Below are 10,016 nucleotides of genomic sequence, written 5' to 3'. Positions count from 1 at the left end.
TTGTGATTGTGGTTGTGTTTGTTGATGGTTCTCGAGATGCGTTCTCGGCTGAGTGGGGTCACTTGCGGGAGTGATCTCACGCCCTAGTTTCGCCTTCTGTGGAACCCGCCACAGAAGGGATGTGCACATTAATGGGACAGGGTTATCGCTCGTATGATGAGCGGGGCTTAGGTGGGAACGGCTGCGGTCCCCCAGCTGCGCGGCTGGTCCAAAGGGACGGTCGGTGATTGAGATTGTTGGGATTGGTGTGATTGTGTGTGTGTGTGACGGTTAAGCTGTCTGTTTATCTTATTGTTGATATATTGAATTGTGTGATTAGTCTTGACCCGTTTAAATGTTTTAAAAACTGTGGTGATCCATTCGGGGGTGGTGAGCAGTTATTGAGCAGGTATGAGACGATGCGTATGGAATAGCTGGGATGAGTCACCACGTTGCAGTTTAGAAGTCTTCCGCTATGTCTGTCGCTTGATAGTATTTTGATAGTAGATAGTTTTGAGAACTTGTATTTCCTCCTATCAGTTTTGGTTTTGAACATGTAATCACTTAAACTATAATTACTTTTAAAGTACGTTTCTTTATTGTTGTTTGATTATCATTGCCTCGGGTAACCGAGATGGTAATGTCTTCATACCTGAGTGGTCCTGGTAAGGCACTTGGAGTATGGGGGTGTTACAAATGGTATCAGAGCGACGATCCTGAAACCTGTAACCAATGAACTTAATGAACATAGGAAGTCAATTAAAATGAACCCGGGGTAAAAGTTGTAGGAGCTAGTGCAAAGGCTTGGGAGACGTCCTAAAGTCGCAAGGGTCGCCCTACAATTTTGAACCGGTCACATGGGATATGAGTCGGGATCGCTATGTGCATACTTTGTGTGTTGTGTATCTATATAGTAAGGTGTTGTATGAACCAATGGATGTATACATGTGGAGTATGTGAGATGTGTAGTGAAGGATAATGATGATATGATTATAATTGTCATTGATTGAATACATGAATTGCAAGACGGTTGGTTTATAATGTTGTTTTGAATTGGTTGAAAAGATGAGTTAAGGAATTGCATGAGAATATGAAATTCATGTGGAGGACATGTTTATGTGATGGAAGTGGATTTTCTACTTTTGCTATGTTAGTAACATGTGAATAGGGGATTTCATGTCGTATATTATGTTATTGTGTACGTGAAGTTATAAAATAAGAGCATGTGAGTAAAGCGTGATTGACAAGTTAAATAATCTATGTGCATGATGAATGTTGTTGCTTGGCTTTGAACATAGTAACATATGATTAGCAATACTGGTGTTATGAGTTTTGGGTTGTTTTGTTTACCTTGTTGTCGCTTACGTTGTTTGGAACTAAAATCAAATAGTGATGTCGTCTGATTACAACAAAGTTGTCTTTAAACTGTTATAACTTGAGATGCATAAATGATTTTAATGTAATTCCAATTGGAGGTGATAGCTTGTTCTTTTACGATTCTAACGATAGGTCACACGCCCCAAACGACCAAGAAATGAGTGAGTTATGACTGTTTTACTAAAAATCTGGACAAAGGTTTGAGAATTGGGGTACTCGATCGAGTATCCTTGGTACTCGATCGAGTAAGGGGCACTCGATCGAGTACGTTAGTTACTCGATCGAGTAGCCCTGGTGATTTGTTTACGTGCTTCTGATCTTGACCTACTCGATCGAGTAAGTCCCTTACTCGATCGAGTGGCTTGTACTCGATCTAGTGACCCCTGTTTTGGGTCATATGCTTATCTTTTGACTTCGTTGCATATTATGTTTAATTCAAAGTGGTTATTTTACTTCTTTATGCATTGTTTTACATGTATGTTGGTCTTGACGCGTAAGTTACCCAATCTTGTGGTGTAGTGAGTGACACCTGTGGTGAGTGTGAGTTCGGTGGGGAAGACATGATTTATATGTGTTGGGATTAGTAAGACTTAATTGAGGCATATAGCATGTTGTGTGAGACGAGATGAGTGACATGATTGTATGTTGAGTAATGAAAATGTAAGTGAATGTGGGCAAGGCATGGTGTAAGTTTAAGGAACGTGAGAATGAAAAGATTGAAAGAAAGGATGTGGATAGTAGCAACCTGAGATGTATAATAAATTATGGAGGGAGATGGCTAGAAATAGTGTTGAGTAAGAACATATGTAATGAAAGGTCGTTTGGAAATAGTGGTATATAGCGAACTTAATGGGACATGTCGCGACGTGGATTTGCAGGTAGTGACTGAGTTTGGAAATTTGTGTTACCGAGAGACGAAACTACTGTGTGATTTCCTTGGGTAATTAACGGTATTAAATGAATTATGATTTCTAGAGATGTAAAAAGGGAGATGCAATTGTTTGAACATTAAACGTTGATTCTATGGATAGATTAGTGGCAAGTGTGAGTGGTAGCATAATAAGAGAAGATCCATGGTAAGAAAGAGTGGGATGATGTCGGTAGAAAATAATGGAATTTGAGTTTTGGAGCAACGAAGGGGTAACTGGATTTCTAAAGAGTTAGCTAGAAGGAATAAGGAGTTGAACTATTAATTGGTATTATTGAGTGTAAAGAGAAAAGAAGGATAAAAGTAAGCTGAGGAAAATATTCACCGGAGTTATGTGATATAAAGGTAAGGAATCATCGAAATGTGTGATATTATCATGAGGATGTTGGTTAATGGTTATATGGGAGCTTCAGGACAACATGATTAATAATGAGTTTCGAGAAATTAAGGAAAGTAAGAAGTTAGTAGAATATCTGCATGATATGAGATTTTGGTGGAGAAATGGATGATGATTCAATTAAGGAAAATATTGGGAAGAATGTTGAGGTAATTTTGTTCATGGATTCGATGTTCGTTGTTTGGGGTGTTAACCAAAGATAGAAAAGAAATCATGATGTTTAGAGATGAGTGAAGAGGTTTGATGTCCGGACAGTGGTAGTGTTATGGTCTTTGACTAGTGGTTAAGGGTAAGGGTATATTAGAAAAGTGGCAAGTCTAAAGAGGCTGATTTTGTAAAGACTAAATTGATAAAAGTATGGTTGTCAGGAAGTATAAGACATAGTCTTAGGAGGTGGTTTCTCATAATGAGTGTTAGCTGTATGGTTATGTATGGCAGAAGGTGTTGGTGATGCGAATGGAAGAATGTGATGAGGGGCATGCGAGTTAAGCTCGGACAATAGGTAACCTTTGTTGAGTGGTAACTTACGTGGTCAGGATTGACTAGTTGGTTGTGATTACGGGTCTATGATATGTGTAAATGTTTGTGTGAGGTTCTGACCTCACAAGAAGTGGTATGGTGTGATAATTATAAAGCTGTTTTATGAATGTTCTGTAATATATATGTTGGACATGGTAGTTTAATTGAATGATATCCAAAAAGGTAATAATTTGATTAATTTGACATGGCTAGTTATAATTTTATGTGTATTCCGTGAAATGGTAGAGATGATGTTCATGAGATGCTTATCTGTTTATTCATATAATATGTTGCGTTGTGATTGAGTAAAGTGGATTTGAGTAAGTCTTCTTGTTCGAAAGGTTATTTCCGAGTCAGTATTTATGGAATTGTATGTAGTTGTGATGTCTATCGATGTGGTTGTGGTGCCTCGGGTGGTGATCCGAGCTCGATATTTAGTGTTGTGATGCGGGTATTTTCGCACTACGGTGTGGCTGTTGGTGGCGGTGTTGTGATGCCGTCACCGGTTGTGGTGGAGTAGGCGGGATGATTGTGATACGAGTTTTCGAAAGTGCATACCAGTTATACATAGATTGTTGTTTTGTTTGCTGTTGTTCTTTGTGAGTTTTGGTTGAACATGGAGACAGTTGTCTTGCTTATTGATGTTTTCTTTACCAGGTTAAGTTAAGAATGAGGTAGAGTATGATATGAAAGAGAGTTGTATATGTTTTCGTTGTTGTCATGTTATAGTGACATTCTGTTGATGGGACACAGTTGTAAGAGGTTGTACAGAACATTTGACCTTGTTGTAGATGAGACGTTAGACATAGTCATGGTAAGTGATTAGTGGAACATGTGTTATACTAGTATGGAAGCTGTAAATGGTTCATAATCTCTTATTGGGACAGTGAGTATAGGGTGTTGGAGAATAGTATCATGTTAAGTGATGAATGAGTTTTGTGGTAATAAAAGAAAAGAAATCGAAGATCTAGTGTGAGTATGCGTAACAAGTGTGGACCGTGAGTTATGTTTTTGGCGATAGGTGTCTTATCTAGATAGGTATGTCATGTTGGGGTAATGTGGAAGAGCTGGAGTATTGGTTATGTTAAAGATTTTGTGGTATAGGTTAAGTGGTATGCCGATTGAATTGAGATGGGAGAACTGTTTAAGTAAGAGAACCTTGGAAATAGGAATGGTTATAGAAATGAGGTTATAGGCGGTTATCTTTGACATGCGGTGGTGATGAGGATAATGAGATGATATGGCTAAGGATTTAGTATTAGTGAGTTACGAGGACGTAACATTTGTCTTAAGAGGAGTAGGATGTGATAAAAGAGAGTTTCATGGTTATGCATGTTGTAATATAATTGGAAGTAGAGTATTAGCGTAGCGTAAAGGAGGGATTTGTTTTGGGGTTGATATTGTTAAAAGGCCATGGTCGTGCTGGTAGTAGTGTAATGTTTAGGAGTTCGAGAGTTTTGATAGTGGCATGATGATGTTTATGAGTGTAAGTAAACTTCGAGGACGAAGTTCCTTTTAAGGGTGGTAGAATGTAACATTCCGCTTGATGTTATGGGTATTTTGATCTGGACTGGCTCTGGATGATATATTACGGAGCTAGTTGGTAGTGTATGGAGTTAGTGTTGAGAGAGATATAATGGAGTTAATACGATATCGTGAACCATGTTATGGAGGTAGGAATAGTTAGTGGAGTTGGTGTTACGAGTTCATGTTTGGGTTGGAGTTTTGTTTTGAGTTCTTAGTCTCGTTGTTGTGTCTTGATTGAGTTAGTATGGTTGTTTCTATGTATGGGTTGAACTTCGGGGACGAAGTTCTTTTTAAGGAGGGAAGACTGTAATACTCCGTATTTATAGTCTTGGGGGTACTCTATCGAGTAGCCCTTACTCTGTCGAGTAAGGGCAAGTTCTTGCGAGATAAATAGTTTCGACTGTTGGGCACTCGATCGAGTAGTCAGGGGCACTCGATCGAGTAGGGGTACTCGATCGAGTACCTTGGGTACTCGATCGAGTGTCCCAGGTTTATCGGGGGAGTTTTCTCGGGTTTTGTTAATTACGCGATTAAGGTATTTAAACCAATTCGTCTTTGTTCTAAATCACTTTTTACAAAACCTAAAACCTGTTTAAGAGAGAAAGCAACTTGTCTTCTTCCTAATCGCGTTCTTGACAATTCCCGGAGTTCAGACGGTCGGTTTGCATCGTAGTTCGTGTCGTTGGATTCCTTGCGTCGAGGGTAAGCTTTTAATGTAATTTATATAATGATTTGTTAAGATTAGTGAAACCCTAATTTAGGGATTGGGGGTTTTTATGAATAGTAATTGAATGGTAGTATCTATGTGTTGTATGGTAGGAGGAGAGTTCATAGAAGAGGCGTTTTGAGACAGCTGTAGATGCCGTCTGCGTGTTGTGCTTTCCAGGTAGGATTTCCTACTCAGTATTAGTCCCATAATGGGATATTGGTGATGTGCTGTAGTTAGTTGATTGATATGATGATTGTAATTGTGATTGTGATTGTGGTTGTGTTTGTTGATGGTTCTCGAGATGCGTTCTCGCTGAGTGGGGTCACTTGCGGGAGTGATCTCACGCCTAGTTCGCCTTACCATGGAACCCGCCACGAAAGGGGATGTGCACATTAATGGGACGGGGTTATCGCTCGTATGATGAGCGGGGCTTAGGTGGGAACGGCTGCGGTCCCCATCGTGTGGCTGGTCCAAAGGGACGATCGGTGATTGAGATTGTTGGGATTGGTGTGATGGTGTGTGTGTGACGGTTAAGTCGTCTGCTTTATCTTATTGTTGATATATTGAATTGTGTGATTAGTACTGACCCCGTTTAAATGTTTTAAAAATCGTGGTGATCCATTCGGGGTGGTGAGCGATTATTGAGCGGTATGAGACGATGCGTATGGAATAGCTGGGATGAGTCACCACGTTGCAGTTTAGAAGTCTTCCGCTATGTCTGTCGCTTGATAGTATTTTGATAGTAGATAGTTTTGAGAACTTGTATTTCCTCCTATCAGTTTTGGTTTTGAACATGTAATCACTTAAACTATAATTACTTTTAAAGTACGTTTCTTTATTGTTGTTTGATTATCATTGCCTCGGGTAACCGAGATGGTAATGTCTTCATACCTGAGTGGTCCTGGTAAGGCACTTGGAGTATGGGGGTGTTACAACGTATTTATCAACTAATATCCGTATATCATCTAATTCCTGTTCGTTTATTTATTTTCTTTTATTCTTTTAATTCTTTTTTCTCAAATCATCCGTTTTAGCGGTATTTTCGACATAAATCGCCTATTCCGATGTAATTAATGTAATTTTCATTATTGTATTTCTTTTATTGTATTTCTTTTATTGTTTGTATGTTCTCACATGTAAATCAATCTTAAATCCTACTTCGACCCAATTGTATGCTAATTACGTGTCAACCGACTTAGTCTAATTCTCACATGCTAGGATTAATCTATGGATGTTGCATTGCATGCATATAGCCGATGATATATCGAGTACGAATAACTTCCCTAATCATTAGTAGAGGCCGCTATCGAGGCGGGCGGGATTAGGTGTTCGATCAAAAGAGCTTCCTAATACGTACCCTCACCCCTTACTCCAGATCTCCGTGAGCACCCGTGTTCATTGGCATCCACGAGAGTCATTCTAGACATAGAATGCTAAGGGTAACGATTGCTTAGTGTTCATGTCACTACTTTGTGTCTTGACATGACACGAGGTATTCGAACGGTTCCAATTTCCCATAAAAAATTGGTGGCGACTCCATACAAAATGCAAACGCTTGTTTTCGCTTCTCACCAAGCGCCCCGTGGGGCCCGCTCCACGGTTTGGCGACTCACTGGGATTATACACTTACGTGTAGCTAAGGGTGAAACTCGAACAAGGTTAGGGAATAAGTTTGTACAAGACAATTGTCGGTTTTCATAACTCGGTCTTCCTAGACCGTTTAATTCGGCCTTCCTAGGCCCAACCCAACCCATTCGACCAATCGTCCCGTCTAAACGGTCCTAATTCTTATTTGGGCCTAAGGATGGATAGCGATTGACGTCATCCATACCATGATGCTTACTCTTGTTTGTATCAAGGGCCTTCACTACTTGAGGAAATGGACTAGGAATCGGCCTTACTCTTGTTTGGCACGAGCCTCTCCACAGACTTCGGGTTTGATGGTTCGGTATGGCAACCCACCCTTTAAACCAAAACCCTTCTAAATGCACTCAGCATCCCGTTATAATGCTTGTATAAATGTGTAAACCTTACGTGATCACCATTTCTAAACAAATCATGACGAATTTTCAAAAATCAAAATCCTTATTTTTAAAGCAAAATTTCGAAAAAAAATATAGGGCCTTCAATTAGCGCAAAATCCGGTCAAAACTCTGTCCGTTTGTCGTGTCAAAATTCGGGCCACAAGCCCATTTCAAACCTCACTTCGAGTCCACTCCCACAACTACACTACAGTTGACTAGGACACACATTTTCAAAGACCTTGTCTTTCTTCAAAACTCACTCAACACAAGTGGCACACACCCACTTCACGAGTCAAAACGTTTCCTCTTTTAGCAAGTGTGATAGAATGGTCGATCGTGTTTTGATTCGTCGCCGATCTTATCCAGTTTCCAAGATGCCCGGATCAAGTGATGAAACAAACCTACAGCAAATTCAAGAAAGTAATGATCGAATCCTGGCCGCGCTAGCCCAAATGCAAGTCACTCAAGAACAAACCTATGACCGCCTTGAACTTATCGAAGGCCGTATCTTTGATGTAGAGGAAGGTTGCCTCCCCTAAAGGTGAAGTACTACGTTTTTCCGATGACGAGTCTAAAGATGAGAATCCTATCATAGGGACAACCGCAGCTGAGAAAAGACTCCAATACCTAGAGGAGCAATTGATGTACCTTAAGGGGGATGACATTTATAGGGAAAACAATCGCAAGTATGAAGCCGTCAATTCCAAATTACCAACTAACTTTAGCATGACGGATATCCCTAAGTTTAAAGGACATGAGAACCCTTTGAATCACATCCGCGCCTTCAAAGATTACATGTCTATCAAAGGCATCAAACCCGAGATGTTCTTAAGGATCTTTCCTTCATCTCTTGACACCATCCCGAAGCAATGGTTCTACACTTTAGATCACAAGAAAGTCGCTACTTGGGAAGACGCCGCAATCGAGTTCTCTAAACAATACGCGGATAATGCCGAGATCCAAGTCAACATGCGTACTCTAGAGGTTCTTACCCAAAATGATAAAGAAGGATTCACCGACTTCCTAAGTAGGTGGAGGAAGACTAGTACTCAACTAGTTGAACGCCCGGATGAGGCTACTCTCGTGGAAAAGTTCGTGGATAATCTCAAACCCATCTATGCCAACCATTTGAGATACCAAAACATCAAGACTTTCAAGGACTTAACCGTATTAGGGACACGAATTGAAGATGACATCCGTAAAGGACTCTTGTCCAAAACGGTAGGTCGAGGATATCAAGGGTCCACGAGTCGTTCATACGGCTCTACTAGCAAGACCGACGAAGTTAACCTTCTCGAGCCATCTAAGAAAACTACTCCACCAAGGAAATTCACAAACCTTGGGGATACGTACTCCAACGCTCCAAAAAGGTTAATTAAGCAAGGTAAGCTCCAACCCATTGGACCTACTCCCGAACCCGAAAAGAAGTCCAAGTTTTGGGATGAAAATTCATACTGTGATTACCATAGGGGCAAAGGGCACGACACAGAAAAATGCTTCAAGTTGAAACACGTGCTTCAAGATATGATTGAAGATGGTCGACTTCCAATTCCACCAGGAGGTAAGCCCAATAACACTCAGAATCCTCTTGGAGTTCTAGTAATTACAAGTGACGAATCTACCTTAGATTGCTCACACCTCATCTCTCCCACCGAAGATGAAGTTCATGCAATTGAGAAAGAAAGGCTCTACTCTACTATCTCCCCTACCATTTCCGACTTCATCGCATGGGCAAGGAGTGTAGATAGACAAGTGTGGGAACTAGAAAAATTGGTAACGACCTTACGCAATCCTAATGCAATACCTAAAGAACGCGTACCATTGATCTTCTCTCAAAATGCCACTATGCAAGAAGTAGTCACTGTGGTTGATAAACTAGTCGATCAAATCATACGACTAGAAAGTGATATCATGAGAATGAAGGAACTAGCTACAGTCAATGGGGTTTGGGCCGATGATGATGAAGACGAATATCTCATTGAAAACTCCTTAGTCAAGGAAATAGTCCAAAATGGTGAAGACCAAGATGTAGATCACCTAACTCGTTCGGGTCGTCCATATCAAAACACTACTCAAAATGGTCCAACCAACGTCATCACACCAAATGACAACGAAGATGACCCCACTGATCATTTGCTCAAGCAATTACAGAAGACCAAGGCTGATCTTTCAGTCTGGCAACTAGTGGCAAGCTCATTTCCACATCGCCAAGCTTTACTGCAAGCTTTGGCCAAATTGAATGTGGCACATAACTCCACTCCTGAAGATGTAGTCAACTTGGTCTTCCAAGAATCGCCTAAGCTAAGTAACCCTGTTACTTTCTCGGATGAAGACTTGCCACCCTTCGGCGCTAGTCACAACCTTGCTCTATACATCACTGTCATTTGCCTAAAGAAGAATGTGCCAATGACCTTGGTAGATGATGGCTCCGCGGTCAACGTCATACCCCTCAAAACGGCATACAAACTAGGCATGAAAGAGTCGGATTGGACTCCTACAAATCAAGGTGTTCGTGCATATGACGGTACACGACGAAAAGTGGTAGGACTTGCTAAC

Source organism: Silene latifolia, chromosome Y, assembly GCF_048544455.1.
Source record: "Silene latifolia isolate original U9 population chromosome Y, ASM4854445v1, whole genome shotgun sequence".
Taxonomy (NCBI): domain Eukaryota; kingdom Viridiplantae; phylum Streptophyta; class Magnoliopsida; order Caryophyllales; family Caryophyllaceae; genus Silene; species Silene latifolia.
Note: the sequence above shows the minus strand (reverse complement) of the source record.